A 22,812-nucleotide genomic window follows, 5' to 3' on the forward strand; every position below is an offset into this window, starting at 1 on the left:
AACAATTTAGTTGAAGCTCGTCATACGAACACAGAAAAAAAATTTTGTCAAACATTGCCAAACTAAATGAAAAAGAAATGCATTTATAAATGCAATATTTTTGATGATATTATATACACCTTCAATATGTATTTATCAATATTATAAATAAAAAAAGGTCAATAAAATCCACGACGTCACCGTAATAAATTCGCGCAGGAATTTACATTTAGTTGCAATTCATTTAAATAAATATACAAAGTAACGTTTCGGGACGGCATATCGTGCATACTTTCCGGCCTGTTAATATCGTCATTAAAAACAAAAAGAACGAATAGGCTAACGGACCGTTTACATCGCGATCGTTCAGTCCACATCGAATTAAGGCCTCCCCCCCCCCCCATCAATTAGAAAGTGCCCGGCCCGGTGCGATATCGCGCGATCGCGGTGTTCTCGCGCCTGCGGCACACGGGGAGAGACGCTGCCCGATACATATTTCGCTGTTAGGACACCTTCGTACGTTGTAGGGACATGCCGCATGCCCGAGCCTAATTATCCGGCCGCGCATAATCGTCGCAAATTAAGGAATTCAAGCATGAACGTGGCTAGCTCGGCCGGGCCAGACTGGCCGATTAATTGGCCGGCTTGATTGCCACTTGCCGTCGCTAAGCGCTAGATTGTAAACACTCGGCCCGTTAATTGTCCGGCCACGAGCGTCGCGCGAGTTGTTATATTCTTTCCAGCCGATAATTAAGCTTACCCGCTCGCACGGACTCGTGTGGATGTATTGAGGATTCGCCAAGGCTATAGAGCGGCGCTTCGGCATCTAATTTTTGAGACAATATAGACGAGCAAATAGATTCTTGTAAATGTGACGTTCATAGCTCTGACGTTCATAAAATATTGGCATTTCACTTTTTAGAAATGGGCAAAGATTTTATGAAATATACGATGTAAACATAACTGTTAAAGTAATTTATAAATTGTCATCTGTTGTTTACGTACACACGACTGACAATCTATTTTTTCTTCAAATTGCAAGTTGTAAATACAATAGTTGCTAAACTAAAATTATTCTTGAAAACTAAAATTAACTTTGTTTATGAGTAAATCAAATGTGAAAAAAAAATATCGAAGTATACAATTTTATGACAAATTTTTCAAAACAGCAGCATCTTTATTTAGCATAAAAATAAAACACGTAAAAAAATTTATATTAATGTCATCGCAATATTGTGGTATTAATATTCGTATAATCTTAATAAAAATTATGATATATCACAAATAAATTTGTTTGTTTAGTTATTTTCAATTGTAAATATTCTTTTTTACTTTTACAAGTTACATTTATTGAAAATTGTCGCATAACATTTGCGTGTTAAAATGCTTGAATAAATCGATAATGTCGACTGGCGGGACACAATGTAATAACGAAGTAATAGGAACGTAAATTTTTTATTGTCATTAAAGTGTGTATTCGTACGGGAAAATGCCGAGCGCGACGCGATGAAACGATCGCCTATTCGTAGGGAACTTTTTCGCGTGGACATTATTACAATTCTATTATTTGCGACTGCATTTCCCAACCGGAACCATATTTTTCATCTTTAACAGCGGATTGATAGTTTAGCCATTATCGTTTGGCAATGCATTCAGCGTTTAATAGCTCCCTTTTCGGTTGCGTAATGCATTCGAACTATTATTTGAAGTATTAATAGGGTTCAATTTTCGCCTGAACGCGCGGTGCGTCGCGCCGTTTCGCGTTATAAAATCGACTATCGTCCATAATCACCCTCAACTCGTTATTATCTGACTGTTTCGCAACCAACAATCATATTTTCCGATAAAAAACGCAACATCGTTGCTCCAGTTATAGTCTGTTTATGCTTCCTATATCCGCGTGTCTGTTGAATATGTCTGTGCGTTGTGTCATAATCTTATAATTGGTAATACATAACATAAAAGTGAAACGAGTGTATTTTATATACATTCATAAAAAATATATCTGCATTATAACTCAACGTAAGTTTGATGATAAATTTAATCACATTATATTCTGATATTTTTTTACACTATTATATGTTTTATTACTTGGGAATTGCAAATTGTAATACCTGCCAATTTAAATCTAGCTTATCGAGAGCAAAGCCAAGTACACAGATCTGCGAAACAATTCATAAAATCCATTAAAGTACTTCGAAATTAAAACTGACAAATATGTCGATAACAACGATGACTCAACATGTATTTAATAAGGTCTGATGCCAATATTCTCCCTCGTCAATAATTTTTGGATGGCATGCACATCTTAAATTGCACAATCACACAACTTCGACGAACGTTTACGGGCGCGGAGTTACTTGGAATTCATTTCGTCGGAGAGCTCTCTTTTCTCGGGGGGACGCTACCAGCTGACTGGACGGGGCAACAAATTAAAGGGACCGAAGATATCGCTCGTAAAATCCGTATCCACGAGTGCTCGAATGTCGCATCATCAAATCGATTTGCTGGATAGTGTTAAGAAACCATCTTCGCTCAAAATTTAAAAAAACACGTGAATGTCAAAATTATTATATTATTAAACTTGTCATAAACTCGATGGCGTTTGATTAAAAAAAAAAATTTTATATAACTTATTAGCTTATGAATCCCTTTGCTTTAATTTTTACTTCACAAATATTTTTCTATAAAATTTGTATTTTCTGAAATATTAGTTTATTACATTTTAAACGCTTCACTGTGCATTCTATTTCTTTATTCTTTTAATGATAGAGTAATGAGTTTAACATTGCTCGGGATGCAAGGCGGAATAATCTGTAAAAATTATATAATTATCAAACGTAGTTATATTCACAATATAAAACAAGCATGACGCATTTTTCCTCTAAATGACGTCATATTCGACTAATCAATATAACAAAGACTAAAATCCCGCAATTATGTTCGCGCGACCTCCGCGCGGCAATTAAGAATCTCATAATAGATTTCTCGGTATACTAAACAAATCGATTAAGAATAATCGATTGTGTTTTTGCAAATAAAAAAATTTTATTAAATCCGGTATTGCAAAATTGTTAAACACAAAAAGTTCGATATTTTAAAATATATATTTAAAATATATATTTTTTTATTTATAAAAATGTATAACTTATATATATATATAAAGAGGGAATAGGCAAGATAAATATATTTAGCATAAATAAATATTTGCGCAATCGCACACGGTGATCGCGGACCTTGGTCTCAGTAGCTATTCCTGAAGAACGATCGCATTGCTGATGGATTAAAGACTGCCGAACGTTTTGAGGACTGTCTGGATTATCTGGAGCAAGGCCGAGACTGTGAGATGGAAGAGTGATTCCAGAAAAAGCATTAGTCAGATGTCCGCGGCGACACAATGTTTCCTGCTCTCTCTTTCTGTTTCATATGCGCGCATTATTCAAAGGTGGCGTAATGAAGCCGGGTTCGGCGCGGTGTTAATTGACGAGGAGACGATTACGGCATGTCACGCGAATAAGACGCTTCGTCAGTCGTAATCGTGCGTCATTGCACTGCGTCGCCCGAAGGACGCCGATCATCGAAGAAATATAATAGAAAGCTATGCATCGTAAATTCATACAAAAATCATACAAATCGCGAATTTGTTTGAAATCCGGACAGAAATAAGCGGACGACATCGCGCGTTCAAAATTGCAGATCTTTCGAATCGTTATTTCAGTGTTCGTGCATATTTTTACACACTTTTCGTCATTGTTGCACAATTTCGTGCATCAATTTTTCATAAAACTCGCCACAATAATTAATGCGACAATGCATGTATCTTTAAATTATTTTATGTGAATAATCGAAACTCATTATTAAACATTGTCACAGATAATTAAAAATGGACACATGATTCATCTTCCAAAGCGTTAACTTTCCAATTATCCTACTCAAGCCGTAAAATTTATTTCTGCCAAGAAACAATTTTCGTGATAAAAATAAAAAGTCGGTAATCCGCCGCAAGCGTCGATCCATCGGCCGCGATTAATTTCGATGACACAAAAAAAGAAACAAGGAAAATCGCGAGAACTGGAACTTGAGAGCCGAGAATGTGGCGAAGATATTTAAAAATAGAGACGATGAGGCTGGGACGCGATCCGTGCGCGCGCGTGGAACATAATAATTCCCAAAATTAAACCGAACCGGGGTATACTGTGCGAAAAGTACTGCTCGCTGGCAAATCCGTGACGTTTCGCAACAGGTGTGGCGGAAATTCGGTACGTCCGCGGCTGAAACTTAAGCCGTGCGAGCCGTGTAACACGCTGAGACACTTGTTGCCAACAAGTTGGAAATTTACTGTGTTTTACTGATAAAAATGATCCGCATGACGACTGAGAACTGGCAATAAACTATTAATCTTGAGAAACGTACACATTTCCCTCGAATCCTTCTAGTATGTATTAGAAAATTTTCATTAAGCTCTATGCTCAGAGCACAATTTTTCGATTCTCGATTTAATAAAATTAATTATCCGTAGAATTTGCAAACTTCATCTCCAATATCAATTAAATGCAATCTAATTATGCTTGTAATTAAGGCTAGATAAGCAAATTAGAAAAATTATGTCTTTAGTAAGTTTCAGACAAAACATAAATGAGAGACATAATGAGAACGTGAGAACTGTTGATCAGCCGAGTAACTCAACGGAAAAAAATACGAATTATATATAAGAATGTAATTACATGAAATTGCCTTACATGTTACAAAGACCACTTGCTTTCAGTGCAAAACGATGTGCCGTGTTGCACGCATTGATTTCCATTGATTTCCACAATGTGTAATGCGTAACTTCTCAAGATGAATTTACATATCCGATCAGCTTACTTAACTAAGCGCGCCGGTTTTTATTGTAATAGCGGCCGCGTGTTAAGATTATTAATGGCTGTAATGTTAAATATCACTCTGAAAAAAATGCTTCAACCTGTGCACGCAATCAGCATTCGTGCAAACTATACTGCATTTACAATCAACGATATTTAAACAATCTAATATAATGCATGTTCGTATTGAAATTGTCATGATTAAATTGCATACAATAAAATTGCAGTGAACTAAAATTCTTTCACTTTTTTTACATATTGATGTAACCTTACGTTCGTTTGTAACATACCGATATGAAAGAAAACAAGAAGAATGTTATTTTATTAGTATTATGAGCGCAACGGAAATACTGTACGATGGCAGAGCGAAGCGCGGGAAGCAAATGAGAGAATTTTCTAAAACCAGACTCGGTGAAATTGCCCTTCCGTGATGTTACCAGCGATCCGGCTGCGTTAATTGGACAACGATTTCTACGAATCGGTTACATTGTAACGATCACGAGGCGCGGTGTACTTCCGTGCGTGCTACCTCCGCCAAAAAGAGCGCGTGCGCTTCTTTCCCACAGGAACTGGCCGTGCATAAAAAGCCGAACGACGAAATAATTGCTGGATCGTTAATTTTCCCCGTAACACACTTCGCAATAAAATCATTTACACCCGACACCGACGCGGCCCGTCCGTTTATTATGATCCGTCGAAGTCGCTTTCTCCCCGCCGTGACTTTCGGCCGACTGGGTTCATTGGTTTTTACCGGATTGTCTGGCATCACGTTTCTTCAAACAATGATCGCTCTCGTGACTTTCGATCGCTCGATTCTACACCTCTCGCGCCGCAATTCTTTAAGAGCTGCTGCAAAAAATGAGGACGCTATTTCAAATTCGTGTTAAATTTTATACAAAATTCTGTGTAAGAATGTGAATGATGTATTCGGAGTTATATATAAAAAAATTTCACTGCGAATTATTATACAAGTATTTATAAATTAATATCGTATATTCTTTTGTTGATAGAATAACAAGAAAACTTTACATAATTATATGTTAGCAAGTATTTCCTATGCGTGTCAGAATCTTTCCAAACATTTCAGTAAAATATATCTGCAACTTGAAATCGATTTTATTTTTATAAAATCTCATCAATTAATTTGACAAATATGTGCGCCTATATCTTTAGTTATTAACTACGTAAATTCATCTGACCTCAAAAACGAACATATGATCTTTTTTTATTCGTTTAACTAAAGAAATAAAAGACCTGAAAATATTCTGCATCACATTTCGTAAAAAACGCTATAATCAAGAAATTACCAAGATATGCACGGACATAATTACTATGCAAAAAAAACCGTTGTGGTATTTATCAGTACATAATTTTTTGCGTAATAAAAATAATTGCATAAAATAATGAGAAGTAGATTGAACGCTAATGCAATGTTCGTAATGTCCATTCGTCAAATTTATAAATAAGTTTCGGTCTCAAAAATCGACGTGAATTAATTAGTAATAAGTTAAGCACCGACCGGCAGTCTCAGAAGTTATTAACACTGAGAACGATTGCTCACGTTTCGCTCCATGAAAAATTCCAGTCCCGTTATTCACGGCGACGCGATCAAAATGAGTCGCGTTGGCAGTACCAATTAATTTTTCAGTAGTAAATTCGTGTCGTTCTTAGACGCAATCGGCAGTGAAGCGGCAATTCTGAGTCGAGCTGTTTCTAAACGTAAGTGTCGATGGAGCGTAAAGGCCGAACATATTCATTTGACGCAATCGACATAAAACGAAGACTCGTTGTGATTTACCGTGGAACTTTTATAATTACATTTCCAACTTTTTCTTTGTCTTTGAGATATTATGATCTCGCAAGTTTGAAAATATTTAACTCGAGATATAAATCAACGTATTTAATATATCAATAAAGCATACTGCGTATAAATTAATATTTAACTTAAAATATACAGCATTGAAAGAGCATTAAATTTTTATTATCTCTAATTATTTGATAAATCGTTTGTCATTGTCAAGATTGATATAACTTTAAGCTTTAAAATTATACATAATTGTACGTAACGATTATATCCTGCTTGCAGAAGCATCCGCGACAATTATATTGTTGTACAAATAAACGCGCAAGTGCACTATTAGCACCAATTATATAACATCATTACCGCAGTGTCAACGGTTCGATGAAGAACAGTCGATTTTGCAGGATACAAGTCATATATTCAAAAACTCAGGTTTATTAGTGCATGCCGCGATAATTTATTGTTCTTCTCTTCGTTCGGAATTACGCAACGGCCGGACAAGCAATCGAGCCTCGTGAAAACGTCTCTGCCGGACGTGCGTACTTTAATTAAACGCCGCTTCCGGTCTGTCATTAACTCGCTCGCTTACTGGCCGACAACGATTAGAACGCGACGTTCACGCGAGAGCATGCAGCGTTACCAGATTCGGTGTTTTCTAAAATAAGGAAAAATTATTATTTGGAAAAATTTAGAAAATCTACTATCAATTCAAAAAATATTTCAGAAGCCAAAATTAGTCTGTTTTCAACGGTATTTCGTTACGTCTTCAAATAGAATCAACTTTCTTTAATTTGATAAATTTTATAAGAACTTTAATAAATTTTTAATTTTATGTTAAAAATAATTTGTAAAAAGTGACGACGATAAGGATAAGTTGCAGCTTGATTTTTTGTTTATCATGCATTGCCGTTGTATAATACGATGATTTATTGTTGTTTATTTCTACATTATGCGCGAATTACGCTAGCTGGTCTTTACGGTAGTTAGTGCACCGATGTTTCTGGCAGCCGCTGAGTGCCACTAATGTCGACACGGAATGCGCTATTCACTCAGAGTAGAGAATGACAAGTAGAATCAGCAGCGATAAAAAAAGTTTATCTACATGTATACTGTTCGAATAAAATCATTATTTATATAATATTTTGAAGGAAGGATATCTACGCGTTAAGATAACTGTTATTTTATTATGAGAAAACTTTTCTGTTGGTTAAAAAGTATAAAATATGCTACGTCTTTCTTACATTAATTTATTTTCATGTTAATTGTATAATTATCGCGTTCATGACATGCATCTACCATGCAAGTCATTAATAACTGTTGCTACAAGCGCTAATTTCAGCAATGTCTGCGCCGATGAAACTGCTGCGTTTAAAATTGTTTATTCCTCCGCTTCGAGAAGTAAACGGTGTTTTATGCGATATAGTCCTAATTATAGCGTCGCGATCAATGAAAAGCAACGGAAAGCAAATACTTCTTTCAGCAAAGCACATTTTTCAGTAATTCTTGTGATTAATTTTGATGAGTTTTTATTGTATTATTCAATTAAATGTCCAAATATTTTAAAAAGCTTTTATAATTTGTAATACATTTTGGTGCTAGCACTTGACATTATGTCTTTTAAATTTTGTATTCTATATCTACTCATTTTCATTAATCATTAAAAGTGCTTAAAATATAAAAAATAAACACGATTAAATTCCAAATTTACAAAAATTGGAATTAAATTAAATATTAAATTGTTAATATTATTAAACTATCAAGTTATTGGAATTATTAAATAGTAAAAAATCAATTATCTATACATAATTCACATTCTATCTATTATTGCTGATTTCGAGAGTTTTGCGAAAATAGCAAAAGCTGAAGAAGTGATATACCTGAGACATGAATCCAGCTTGATCCAAGTTGCGACAGTCTTTAAATGCCCGGTACACTTTTCCCGCGGCCTAGAGTTTTTCGTTATTTTGTAGGAATACGCACTACTTTTTGTATTTTCCTTCTCCCTCCGTTTCTCACTGATAAATTCACCAAGTCACTGCGCGGTCCTTAACAAATTATCCGTCCTTGTTGATTAATGTCGAATAAAACGCGTTTACAATTCAACTTTTGCGTCCTTTTTCCAACACGCGAAATTTTCAGCGTTCGGAAAATTTCGTGCGCTAAACCAGAACATGCGTCTCGTGTCAATAGCTCGCGACTGTTGCGAAATCCTTATGAAATAATGTTCGTTCCGGATGTGCTCGATAATAACTACTGACAAAACGTTTCCACGCTCACGTCAAGCCGATAACCGAAGTTAATGATATAATCACACGTTACATTCGATGAGTTTCACCGCGCAACTTCTGCGTAGATGAACACAACTTCTCGTCGGCCCGATTTCGTAAACTCGGCGAAAAATGCGTTTAGGCGCGATTATTGTCTCGACGAGTATCGGCGATCGTGGAAACGTGGAATCGGAACTCGCTCACGAAGAAAACGCGGGTGTTCTCCGAAATTTAATTTATCCCCATCCTTCGCACTTCGGTTACTGTTGTCAAAGTGATCCTTTATTCTCACCGGCAACTCGTTTCCGGGTGAGTCAAAGAGCGTGGCCACGCGCGCGCTTCTTCAGGCGTTCGGCGTGCGCAACGTTGCCCTAGGTCGCGATCGATCACTCACGTGGCGAGCGCGACAACGTCAACGTGTCAGTCTTCGCAAACTGTGCCAGAAATTAAGTAAATCGATGGCAAAGTCGGAGCATCGGCGTTGCACTTGCGCGCTCCGTCAAATGTCAAACTCGACTCGAGAGCGCCAACTGGTTAATCGATCTCTTATTACTAAATACTTTTATACGTGAATAATACACAGATACGCTAAGCCTTAGTACAGCGAAGCGCGAAGAAGTACAAAAACGGGTTCTCGTATTTCAAAATGCAAGAATACTCGCAAGATGACTTTTAATGATTCTCAAGACCAATCGGTGTATCAAGTTCTTTAAAGACACAACACCGCTTCTCTATTACGAACGTGACTCGGCGAGCAATCGAAGTCTTGTGAGTTTTGACGATACGTTCTCACGAGTGTTCCTCCCAATCACGCGGCTTCTATCAGTTCCATTTCAAAATGGAAATGGCGCGAGATCCTCCCCAATGTAGTTTCTTTCTTCCACAACGAACATTGTCGGAAGCAAAGCGTTCGCACTATTCCAAAATAGCGTGATCTTCCGTGCGAGTTGTAAAATGCGACAAGCAGCGCATTTTCCATCACCTTAAAGTTTCGTCGGATGACCTCATTGCGTTCTTCAAGTTCGCGCGTATTTGGTACCGCGGTACCAAACGACACTTCCGGCCGGTCCGACCACTGAAAACAGCCGCTATTACTCGAAACGCTTCCACTAGAACGTCAATTTACGCCTCTCGGGCGCGAAAAGTCATAAATCCTTCGAGAGGTCGAAAATTCGCGCGCGCGATTCTGTCTCGCGATATTGCACTCGACTCACGTGGCGGCCCGGTTCGAACCCTCGTCGGAGGTGACCACTTTCTCGGGCCGTCGACCAATCGGCTGCGCGCCAGGACGCCTCGAGTTACGATCGCGGATCCTCGTGGGCGCTCGGCTGCGCTCGATAGCAACTCCTCTTTGTCGCACTTACGCGATTTTCGTACGTGTATGAGTGCGTGTGTGTGCCGCGTGGTCGGCAGCGGCCGCGGTGGCGGCGACGGCGGCGGCGGCGGCGGCGGCGGCGGTGGCAACAGCAACGGCGGGACACCAACGTCCGTAACCACTTTCCGAACTGGTCCAGGACAGTCCCCGCGGGAACAGATTGCCGCGGCGATGCCTACGACCAGGACGTCGTGGACATCCAGGATTGTCCGTGGTCCCGGTACCGCTTGCTCCGTTCTTCGCACGCATGAAAGCACGCGCTGCCTCGCATCGAGCGTGCGCCTCGTCCAGCGTCCGACACGATACTACCTCTCTCCCCTTCCTATCTGTCTTTCTCACTCTCCTTACGCCCCCTCCACCAACATCGCTGTTCGCTCCGTCTCCCTCTGGTCGTGATCCCCGCGCGGGTAGGGAGGATGTGGGGAGAACTACTCTCTGGTAGCCGCTCATTAAACGCCGCGGTGACGTCAGAAGTAACGATACTCTCGAAATTCGCGGGAGAGAAAGAGAGAGAAGCGGCATCTGCTCGCGCCTCTCGCTGCGTAATTGATCCCGCTGCGCGCGATCGTGATTGATGAATAACTAAAGCTTAGATTTGAAATTTTAACGAATCCACGTAGGAGAAGATAAAAAATAGCTTCTACATATAAAAAAGACACTCGTTACCGTAATTTTACTGCTCATTTAATGGCCTCACGAAATAGCGTGGCAATAGCACAGTTGTGCCTTGTGTCATTTATACAGGCAATTAGTAAGTTTGGCACGAGCTAGTTTTGGTTGAATTACATAATTGTTTCCATTTTACTGTATTGATGCTTCACGTCGGTTGTTCTACTTCGTACAGAATTACATCGAAGCGCTTTATATAATATTCTATTACATTTAATGTCCGAAGACACGATAGTTCGTAATTGATTAGAGGGACTTGTGTTGTTTGAGCATTGCTCACATGGACATCTCTTGTCTAAATATCTCGCGTTTTATATTTTCGCACATATCTGTTTGCGATCATTAGCGTGCAGACTTCGTTAAAAGATTACTTCCAGCTAACATTTAACATAGTAGTCGCATAGTGTGTGTTTATAAAACAAGCGATTCAATGACGTCAAGAATCCCGATCCATATAATACGATGCATAGGCAAACAATCTAATTGACATAGCTGCACAGTGGAACTTTGTACAGTTGCTATTGATCGTCCGAGAAACTAGCAAAGTGGAAGGGAAGGTCATTAATTACTTACTCGCGCCCTACAATTCATACAAAAAATAAAACAATGCAATTTATAAAATTTTTCGTCAAACTTCGGAGAAGCTTCGCGCCAAATTTACTAATCAGATTTCTAAACCAGTGCTCAAATTTCAGAAATATCTAAAATACCAAAAGTGTAATTTTCCAAACATTCTTTATATACTTAAAAAATTTTCTTTCTATATAAACGTCGTTATTACGTAATAAAAAAGAAAAGAATTACGTACGGAAATTCCGTGTCAGTGTGAAAAGGTTAACAGAAATGCGCGAAACGTGAGGCACGTCGTTTGTAAAATCGATGACATTAGCGATAGGAAGCAGAATTTTAATTCGCGGAAGAACATCGGGGAAAGAGCCGGAAAGCGCGTGGCGTCGTCGTGGGTGGTCCGCCTCTCTAAAACGTCCGTGGCTACTTGGAAATGGATTTCGCCGTGCTCGCGCGACGTCCACCGCTATTTAAAGATGAGGTGTACGGTCCCGGTATTCTTTTCCCTCCTGCGCCGAGACGCGCGCGCGCACGCCGCGTGCGCTTGTCCGTCTCCCTTCAGCACGTGACTACTACGGCCGGTCGCCGTGGAAAACGCCGTGAGTGCAAAGACACCTTTCACGCGATACCATCGTCGGCGGTAATCACCGGGGCGAAAGGTCCCCGGCACTTAAGGCTCGGTTTCGTCTTCGGATTTTGTAATGAGAGGCGCGGCGGCGCGTCGCGTATTTATTTTCAATAAACGCATTGACGTCCGTGCGCGCGAATTGAAATGAGTTAGACCTCGCGAGCGCGCGAATGTAGATGTTAACGACGAGTATCGCAGTCACAATTAAGAATAATATTATTATTGTCAAGCGTAGTCGCGGAGAATCGACGCGTAGAAACACGACCGCCAGCCGGACGCAGCACTTTCTTTATCTACTCAAATTTGCCGCGCAGACACTACTTGATATTAGTAAGCTTATCTCGTCATTTGTAAGTAAGCGAGATGCACTTACAGCTGAAATTTTGGCTTTGTCGACGGCTGTCTTTATAGATCAAACTCGATTATTCGCGTATGCATGTGCACTTTATGCAACAAGATTGATTATATTAAGAAGAAATCTTTTAAGCGCAATAAATATAATATTTTTTGAGAACAATTTGACGTTCTTAAAGTTTTTTGGTACCGTCAATTTAAAAAATTTTTTAAACCGAGATAATTTATAGGTTGTACGAATTTTCCTTAACGATTGAAATTTGGCAGCAGTTAGTAACATAAAACCGACATTTATAGAAGCTTACGTTAACATGACGCAAGCATCGTCGACATCCAAATGGGCTGACACTGTTTTAAGTGCAATAATACATAACAGATATCATTAGCGTTTGACTTTCGTACGTATTATATTACAGATGTACAATGCGCTTTCTCTAAAAAATATTATCAATGAGTTCACGTCTAAAGGCGGAGCGTATGTGCGGCTCGAAATATCCGGTGCTCGCGGCGCTAAGCTTGTATTCCGTGCGAGTTGACGCGATAATTATTGCGGATTGTCCGCCTACCTGCCGCAATCTACACTTAATTGGCGGATAATCACTAAAATAAATGAGGTATTCGCAGCGAGGCAAGTTCGAGTTAAAGTGGGTCGACCGATGTAATCGAGATCCGGGATTAGCAAAGCGGCAGTTTGTTGAAATTATCATTACTATTTCTCGTTGAAACAGCGAACCGTGTGAAATCTATATGTGTCGTTCACGATGAACCATATGCTACGACAGGAAGTTATCTATGAGCCGGATTCTACATGCGAGCCGTTACCATCCGAAAATAGCTGACGTTTTCCTCCGCGCTGAATTTCAGAAACAATCGCGCGAAGTCGCAGTGAACGTGATTTCAAGCTACATATTTAATATTCAGTAAGAGATAAAATATTAAAGAATTTATGAAAGAGCAAAGAATAAAATGGCACGTGTGGGTCCAATATCCAAAAATGTATGAAATGAGATATATAATAAACTGTAATAAATGAACGGAGCGGTATTAAAATACTGAACGTTAAAAATTAAGTAAAAATTGCCAAAAGTGACGTGGAACGTGACATTTCCTTTCTAAAGTTTATTCATATGAGGAAGTTTAATTAAATTCAGTTATGTAGAACTCTAATAAACTGTAATATGATGCGTCATAATGACTACGACGATACGATCGTAAAATAAAAGAGATCCCGTAAGAGATATACCGTTCTCTGTACCACACATTTACAAGCTAAACTATCGCTATAGACCGGAGATGATTTCTGACGCCGGCGAATGTCGGAAAGTTTAACAATTGCTTCTTGTCAATTAGTATCACACGGCGCGTGATTTATAACAGTAGAACCGGTTGCGCGATCGAGCCCGCCTTACGTTACGTCCCATGCGGTTATTTCGAATGTGCGGCGTCGCCACTTACATTACAAAAGCGGCCGATTAATTAAAGTCGAAACATCCGCGCCTCGAAATAGAACCCCGGCAACTTGCGTCCTAAATACGCGTGCGGGCGTTCCGGTATCGCCGCGGTAATTATTTCGGATAAATTGTGCGCCACCTACGCCGGCAGGCGCAACGATCCGCGCGCGAAACATTTGTGACTCGAAATAGCACGCGACCGCACACGCATCGCCCGGCATACACGCTACTACTTCTCATTGTTTTTCTTAGACTGCAAGGTCGGCCACACCACACAGGGTATGTCGCCACTAACGAAGGAAATCTCAATGGCGCTTCGACGAGTCTAGAGTGACAGCGCTTAAATTTCATTAAAAAAAACTCAACATCAATGTGTCGGACGTGTAATATTAATCGGAATAATCAATGGCTTCGCTTTCAGAATTTAGTATTTTCAACATTAACATTTTATCTTGATATTAGTAGATAGTCTTTATCGTATTGAAATAAATCTGATAATAGAAAAAATATCGGAAAAGACGGGCAGAATGTCATTTGAACAAATTATATCCAAAAGTCTCGAAAGCCGGCTTTTCAAGCTTCGATATTTCGCGACATCTCAGATCTCTCCCCCCCCCCCTTCCCCCTCCCCCACCCAACCGATGTCATTAGCACATTCGAGTTTTCTTCTTGCTTAGAGACGACTCAATGCCGCTCCAAGATAGCTCTGCGAAGAGAAAACGGTAAAATGTGTTTACTCAAGTGTTCATTAGTGTACTCGCGGCATAGGCGACCATTTGGCGGGCGCAACTATAATTAGTTAACGACATCCACCGGCGGGTCTCTTGATGCCGACCCCATCCCAGCCGACATCAATCCTTCGGGTCGCGCTCAATTCGCGGCGGAAATGATTATCATATAGAATCGCGAACAAGATATTTTCCGCGGCGAAATGGGTTTGGAAGGGCTAAGAAGGGGGGATTAACGACGATCATTAGTCGAACGGGAAGAGCGGCGTCGAAAGAGTAAAAAGAAACGGAGGGCGAAGGAGCGAAAACGGCGGCGGCGGCGGAGGGCTGTTTCGCCGGCCGAAGTAATTTGATCGAACGGGTCGAATTAGCGACAGAGCGAAAACTCGTCTAAGGAGCGCACATAGGAGAGGATGATGCCCACACCCCCCCCCACTTCTATCTCTCTCCACCCCCACCCCCACGTGCTATAAACGTACTGCTCAGAATTAGCGTGGCCGGCACATGCTAAACATTCAATAAAGCGCTCGAAAGCCGTCCGGGATAATCGTAATCATAAATAATCGGGGCCTAAATATACGTCGGAGCTCGCGGTAATGCGTCCGCGTAGCCCGTCTCTCTCTCTCTCTTTCCCTCTTCGTCTCACTCTTTCTCTCGAGTACCAACTGCCGTCCGCGAACCGTTAACGCGCATGGAAATCGACTGCTACCGGATGATCGTCCGCTTCCTCTCCTTTTTCCTTCCTTTTTTCCCCTCGTCCTTTCCATGCATTTCTGTTTCTGTGCACTTTTTCCCCGGCGCTACTCCCGCACGCCGCGCCTCTCGCAGTGGAGAAAAAAGATAATGGTCCGCCGTGTGCGTTTTGCGTAATGAATCGGCCGTCATTAGCATATAGATGCCACGGTTAGGCCGGATAACCGGATGACGAAGCGACGACCGGGATGGAATTGTATCGGGTTACGAACGCGCATTACGAATTACCGCCGCCACCGCCGCCGCCGCCGCCGCCGCTGCGATCAACTCGAAATTAAGCTGCGAAACGGAAGACAGATGTCGGGACACCTGACTCTTTTTAAATCACGTCTTCAAACATAGCGCAGTCTCTGTAATCTGAATCAACATAGCCGTAAATTCAAATCAGAATATCTAAAATCAGATAAATAATTGGGATAATTTTATCAAACAAATATTTGGTGCAAAAAAGTCTTAACTGTAATTAAAAGTTCCTTAATCAATACCAAGTATATTTTTTCTTTAATTAAAGTTATTATAAATTGGCAACAGTAGCTGCATTTTACTCGACGCATCTCAAAATATTATATTAACCGCGCGTCTGTGCCGAGCGAAGTACTAGCGACGGAGAGAAGAACAATAAATAATCATCCATTTAGTTTGAATTAAGAATAAGCGAGAATGCACGAGAGAGAACGCTTAAACACAGTAGTTTGCCGCACACGATTCAATGCAGAATCCTTTCTGAAGAATGTCAAGAACGGCGCCGTGCTGCGGTTAACGACAGCTCTTGTCGCATCGGCGTTCAAAGTTGTTGCGAACAAAACGTACGATTAAGTAAGCGTGTCCGCGATCATCATTAGTGCGCAATAATGATTAATGGTTAGGTTTAGCGTGTACCTCACGGTGCAACGCAGCGTCGGGGCCTCCTCGGTGCACAAACGGACATATGGTCGGCTGGCTCGGCCGATTAGACACATTTGCATCACAATGCCCAAGTCTGCCCACCGCGTAGGCCCGCTTGATTCTCTCCTCTCTGTCTCTCGCCCGGTTTTCTCCTTCTCCCGCCGTTTTATTACGTACGCGTGTACAGGGCGTAGCCTATGCCGACATAATGGTACTTAGCCGAGAGAGAGAGAGAGAGAGAGAGAGAGAGAAAGAGAGAAGAGACAAAGAAAGTAAAAAACAGAAAAAGATCGGAAAAAAAAACTGTTGCAGCTTTCAGTTAACACTCAAGTCCTTTTGTCTACCTTTAACCAGTACCTTTTAAACACCAGGCATATGGAATCCTTGAAGTAGTCCCTTATCCTCAAGTAGTCTTTGTTAAGGTGACAAGAACAAGATTAATCTAAATGGTAGTCCTGTGGTTAACCAGCTAGAAGTATCGACAAACCGGAAGTCAAAATACTTCAAGTGTAAAGTGCCGACAACAATGCAAATGAACGGCAAAGTAGGTGCAAAGAAATGTCAATTTCATGGTTTCTTAGAGCTTTGTCGCCTGTTTCTTTCATTTCATTTCTAAGAGCTCAAAAACTGTTTGCTAGTTTAATACTATTTGGTTAACGTCAATATAAATCAAAATAATCCATTATATGTCATCACATCACATATATGTCTAATAATATTTTTAAACCATGTAAAAATGTATCTAATCTTTAAAAAAGTTTAGATTTTGAATTACCAGAAATAATCGAAAATTTTTCTGGCACAAAAATAAACTTAATTTATGATAAATATAAAAGAGCAAAAGCTCAGCTCTCACATTTCAACATTTCAAAAATCAAGTTTTTGATTAAAAATGTGCACATTAATTATTCGAAAAGTTCTATCGCCAGAAACTTTTTTGGTAACAAAAAAACGTACCCTTTTTGACAGATATCCACTTCTTTTCATCACTTATACTTATCTTGATTTCGGATACGATAAATTAATATAATTCCAATGTACGAATCACCGATAGCTAACTCTCGACTAACTGAGAACAAATTAATTGACAACCCGAGATGCTCTGTCCAGCCTGAAACTTTAATTAGGCGTTGCAACGAAATTACGAAACAAGCTCTGTATTATTCGCAGCCATGGAATTTCGCGACGAACGACTACGTGAGCGCGCGGGCTGTGCAGTTTTTCAGAAATTATACGTCCGGTCACGCTATGGTTATTCTGATCGCCGAGCATTATCCAACGCGTGTCCGCATTGCGTCAATGATTCCGTCACTCTAGCGAGCTAAAATTCTTATAATTCCTTAAGTGAATGCACGGCGGTTAATTATCAAGAAAACTGCGTTTCTCTTTTGCGCCGATGTATCGGTATATAACGATTGCACTCTGATATATGAAGATAATTTAGAAAATATTGGAAATAATGACAAGTACGAGAGACGGTAACAACAAGACCTAATCACGCGATCGGAATGTCGTGATTGGTGTTCTTCGCGGACGCAAAGAAATCGGTATCCAGAGAGCCGTATTATAAATTAACGTTAACGAGCGACGATCGAAATGAGTGAAACGACTTGATTTATATAAACAAGGAATATAATAACCAATTTAAATATCTGCTCCTCCATGATTTTTCGTGTCTTGAACGGAATATTTAGAAAGAAAAAATAATTAGTTACTTTTTACAATTTTTAAAATTTATATTTACATATTTTTATTTTTAATCAATATATTTATATTGAACAACTAATAATCTAATAATCAAATCCTAAGTGATACAGACAACTATAGTTATTGGTAACTGTTAGTGATCGAAGTTCATTTTGCAACTGAATAAGAAAATAACGATGGATAATAATAGTTTTCGATACCAATATCGTTTTTATGACATGTGCTATTTCACACCGTATATTTGAAACGGATTAAAAAGATATACTCATTTTTTTTGCAAAAATGATAAGATTAACCTGAAATCGATAACAGCAATCGTCATCTAATTATACGTATAAAATGAAAAACTGATATGACATTATCTCGCATATGTAAGAAACATCGTGTTTTTCTCTATTTTAGCGCGATTTAACACGATTAGTCACGCGCGATTGATCCGATTCAAACAAACGAAAACACGACGAGTCAATATCATGTCAGCAGCAACGATGTCTAATGAAGACAAGATAGGAATTATACGCATCATGTATTACTACGTATCGTTTATTGAGCGTCTATTCGATAAACTCTGCAAACATAACGAAACGAGCTTTAAATATCTGTTATCGATTTAATAACATTCAATTTTTGCTTCTTAGAAAATGTATCTTAAATGGAATAAAAAGTGAAATTTCGTTAACAATAGTTGAAAAAAATGGTTGATTACTGTTTTACTTAATCTGTTGTATTAAAACTATTGTAAACATTTAAGTGTGCCATAATTCATAAATTACCAATCGTCCAAAAGTAGAAGATACTGACTTAATAATCAAAGGATAAAGAAATAGCTATCTTGTAAATTACTGACTACATTAAGGAAACTTGTTTGTGCTGATTTATACAACTCTATGCCCTCTACAACCTCTTTTCCCGAATTAGTCAGAAGTCTGGGTTTGTCCGGACTACCCAGAAGTCATCGCTTCCACGCTGTACTCGTCGGCATCGATTACGCCAGCCTATAAAAGTGACGACAAGAACGTTCCATTCCTTCTTACCACGCGAGGAAGAAATCGTCGGAGGAGGGCAGGCCGTGCTGGCCGACCGACCGACCGACCGATAGGACTAACCTCGAGTTAGAAATTAATTAGAAAAGTGCGGAGAGAGAGAGAAAGAGAGAGAGAACGGCCGACGCGGAAGGGGGGATCTACGGGGCCGCCAGGCAATCAACGAGCAGATGAATTAATGGCCACGCCAACTACCCCTCTGAGATACCCTTCTGGATACACTTCTACCCGGAGAAGTACGCCAAGTAGATTCTTACGAGCATCGGCGGGCGCTGAGCGGGCGATCGGCATTCCCACCCTTTCGGTCTACTACACGCGCACACAGATACAAATTCACCGGTATTATCACCCTCGCTGAGGGCAAGGGGTGCAACATCCCCGAATCTATCGAACCGATTTTCCACTCGGCAAGCTCATCCTCTCGTCGGCAAAAAACAATGGCGCGCGTATAAATGAGACGAGCGCGACGTACTCGACCAGTACGAGATGATTAAAGTGCTGCCGCTCGTTGGGGAAAAAAATTGGCATACGTCACGCGCGTATGTGGTCGCCAACGGCACATTCGATTATTTTCTTGATTATCCGTCACTGATAGCCTCGACTGCGCGCGGAATAATCTTCGATGAAAAGAAGCGTTCTGTGTTTCTGCATCGCGAGAAAAAAATTGAGGAAGCAATAATGCGCCAATTTAATTCCTAATAAGCTCTAATGTAACCGTTGATTACAACGAGCGAGGAATTATTTAGGTAACGATGTTAGAATATAAACACGCACGTTGACCCATTCGTACAATTAAAGTGAACTGTGTATAACACACGGTATAATTCAAGTAATCGATACTCTCGAGGTCAATTTTTGAAACGCAAACACCTCCCGCGAGTTGCTCGGAATTATAGAAATTGAAGGTAAAGAGCATAGCATTCTGAAGAGTTTAGTCGCAGCCGATTGAGAAAATGCCCTTCGCAACAGTTGTAAATTACTAATAAAAGTAGCGCGGATCGCGGCTGATAATAGAGGAGTAGACGTAGAATTCAGGGGTAGACGTAGATTGGCGCACCTGTACGAGCAACATGAACATTATAAGTGCCGGTTATGCGGCGTACGAGATGCAATTGGATGGAGGGTTAATGCTCGCAAAGTCCGTCAATATTTCATGGGTAATTTCTCCCCTCGGGAGAGCCAATGCCACGAGTCCGGAAAGCATTGTGCGAAAGAAGGAGCAGCCGAATCCTCACATGTCCTGTCGGTCTCGCCCCTCATATCGCACCAGCTCAGGGGTGCTTAATTCATTGTCAAGTAACGTCCGAATGCGTTTAATGCGATCCCATGGACATCGTTAACGGATCTCGTCCTTCCGTTTCGACGCGTTAAACAAGGTCTGCGTAAAAATAGAGTTCACCTTCAAAGCCGACAAACGCTGAATACGCTTGAGAAATTTCATTTGGAATTCTATTCAAATTAACCTCGAATAAGACTGCATAATTCATTAACAATTTAATTAAAAATTTTTTATTTTTAATATTGAAGAATTTTACAACCGGTTAATGTCTTAACCGCGATATTCTTTTCAAAGTCTTCATTATCTGTATTCGGAAAGATGTAATAATAGTGGAAGATCGTGTCATTAAAAAAACACCTGCTTATAAATTCATGGGCGAAGATTTCATTCGCGCAATTTCGCAGATGCTTCGATCGTATACACGTTTATTCGATAAACTTTATTCGTCGATTACCTCGATCGAGAGTCCATTTCGTTCACCGTGAGATTAATCGATTTCCGTCACGAACGCGTGGAAGTATACCCGTTGGCCCTTCGGAGCGGACGCTCGCACGTACGAACGAGCGAAACCGAGATTATAAAGCATTTATAGCGCAGCTTCCCACCTCAGGGCGCTCGCTTCTGATCTGCATAAAAATAGGGGAGCACCAGGGAGAAGAGCGGAGCGCAAAAACGGATCCTTAATACGAGATCAGATTATGATTTTGCGGGGGAGTCGGCTGACGAGGAGATGGAGAAAAGCTGGTAGAGGTCTTTAAGAGTTCTGGTGTCGAGCAGAGTAGGGCTCTCCGCTCCCTCTCTCTCTCCGGCACTTCTCCTCTTCTTCGTGATTAGAGGTACCGCCGTAACTCGCCGAATTCTCGTGGTGTCGGAAAAAGACGGGTTTCTCAAGTTGGCGAGTTTTACTCCGCTAATGTTTTATTCGCTCGTATTCCACGCTTTTAGAATTCTTCTTTCAAAGTTAAATAAGTGAATAAAATAGAATGCGGAATATTGCAAAATAAATTAAACGATTAATTGTAGTCTTAAGAGAAATTGCGTATAATTAAAAAAAAAAATTGTAATAAAATAATAACAATATTGCAATCATAAATTGTGTTTGCAATTTTATGGAATGAGCGAATAAAACAAACGATAAATAATAGTGAATAAAACGAAAATAACACGGACGGAGTATATGTTAAGAGCACGATTATATAATCTGCGATTCCAATCGGCCTACCAGCTTCGCAGTTTTGAAATGCCTGAGCCTGTATTCCCGCCTTCGGACTCGGAGCCTCGCATCGGTGGCGTATCGAGCGCGAATCGCATTATCGTTGCGCCGAAACTCCACGTGCATCGTAACACCCCGTGAAGCCGACTAAGAACAGGAATAAAAAGACAAGCGCGACAACGACGACAACGACGACGATGAAGAAGAGGAAGAAGAAGAAACAGAAGAAGAAGAGAAGAAGAGAAGAAGAAGAAGGAGAATCGAGCGTGCCGGTATAATGGCGCCGAGACGCGAAAGGGCGAAGCTAACGATATATCTTGGACTATTGTCTTGTGGGCCGCGACAGTCGCGGCCATTATATCAAGATTAACTCTCTTATTCCCTTGGCGAAGGTATGGCTTTCGTATAGAAGGGCATATAGAAGTACACAGGTTCCCGAGGGAGGACGGGAGGTGGAACGGCCGGGGAGGTAGAGGTTGCAAGCAGGCCTTATGGCACGTATACACAAACCACCCACACTTGAACGACGAATACGAGAACGACGACGAGGAGAACAAGCGCGCGCGAGAGAGACAAATACGAAAAAGAGACGAGGAGATAGACAGGAGAGAGAGAGAGAGAGAGAGAGAGAGAGAGAGAGAGAGAGAGAGAGAGAAAGCGAAAGGGGGGAGAAGAGGGGCCATTGGTGTGTTCACGGTGACGGCATACGGGAACGGGGGTGTATGCTAGGCATCCGCAGAAGAGGACATTATAAAGAGTTATGAGGTCCTGCCTCATACGTGAGCATCCTTGCGTCCGCCTCCCTCACCATTCCTCCCCCACCTCCTCCCACCCAGCCTCCTTTTATCTTTCTCCTCCAACGGCATCCCCCTCCACCCTCTCCGCGCGGCTGCCGGATCCTTATACACAAGATCTGTGGCGGTTCTTAATGTCCTCTCCCTTTTAATGCCCCGCTCGGTCTGCCCTCGAGGTCGAACCACGAACATTTCTGCCCGCCGCCTTCTTTTTCGTGGCCCGATATTGAGTTATACGCCGCGCGTATTTATCGTTCAAAATCCTTCTGTAAAGGACCACGGGAGAGATGTGGGAGAATGAAGGTGAAACACGAAGAGGAGCAGAGCAGACATCGGTCCGGTATGGCTGTGTTATAGGCGAAAAAACGTAAGGGAAGGAAAGATGAGGCATCTGTATAGATTATCTGAAATCTTTAAGATCTTTTATCTTCCGGAAATCATTGTACATTCGCCAAAA

At 40.8% G+C, this 22,812-nt stretch overlaps 1 protein-coding gene and 1 long non-coding RNA gene across 11 annotated transcripts in view; one reads left to right on the forward strand and one right to left on the reverse strand.

The window, feature by feature from the left end:
* Positions 1–22,812, reverse strand: part of zfh2 (Zn finger homeodomain 2) — a 363,357-nt gene that overhangs the window by 249,335 nt on the left and 91,210 nt on the right. The window contains exon 1 of one of the 10 annotated variants that reach the window (XM_012375087.2): positions 8,520–10,586. The exons of the other annotated variants lie outside the window; for them this stretch is intronic. The gene's annotated coding sequence lies outside the window, so the exon portion shown is untranslated. Of the gene's footprint in view, positions 1–8,519; positions 10,587–22,812 lie in introns of those variants that run through there. 10 annotated transcript variants of the gene reach the window in all.
* LOC137000515 (uncharacterized) overlaps positions 1–22,812 on the forward strand; it is a 140,885-nt gene that overhangs the window by 75,161 nt on the left and 42,912 nt on the right. The window lies entirely within an intron of this gene.

Source organism: Linepithema humile, chromosome 6 (genome assembly GCF_040581485.1).
Source record: "Linepithema humile isolate Giens D197 chromosome 6, Lhum_UNIL_v1.0, whole genome shotgun sequence".
Lineage (NCBI taxonomy): Eukaryota > Metazoa > Arthropoda > Insecta > Hymenoptera > Formicidae > Linepithema > Linepithema humile.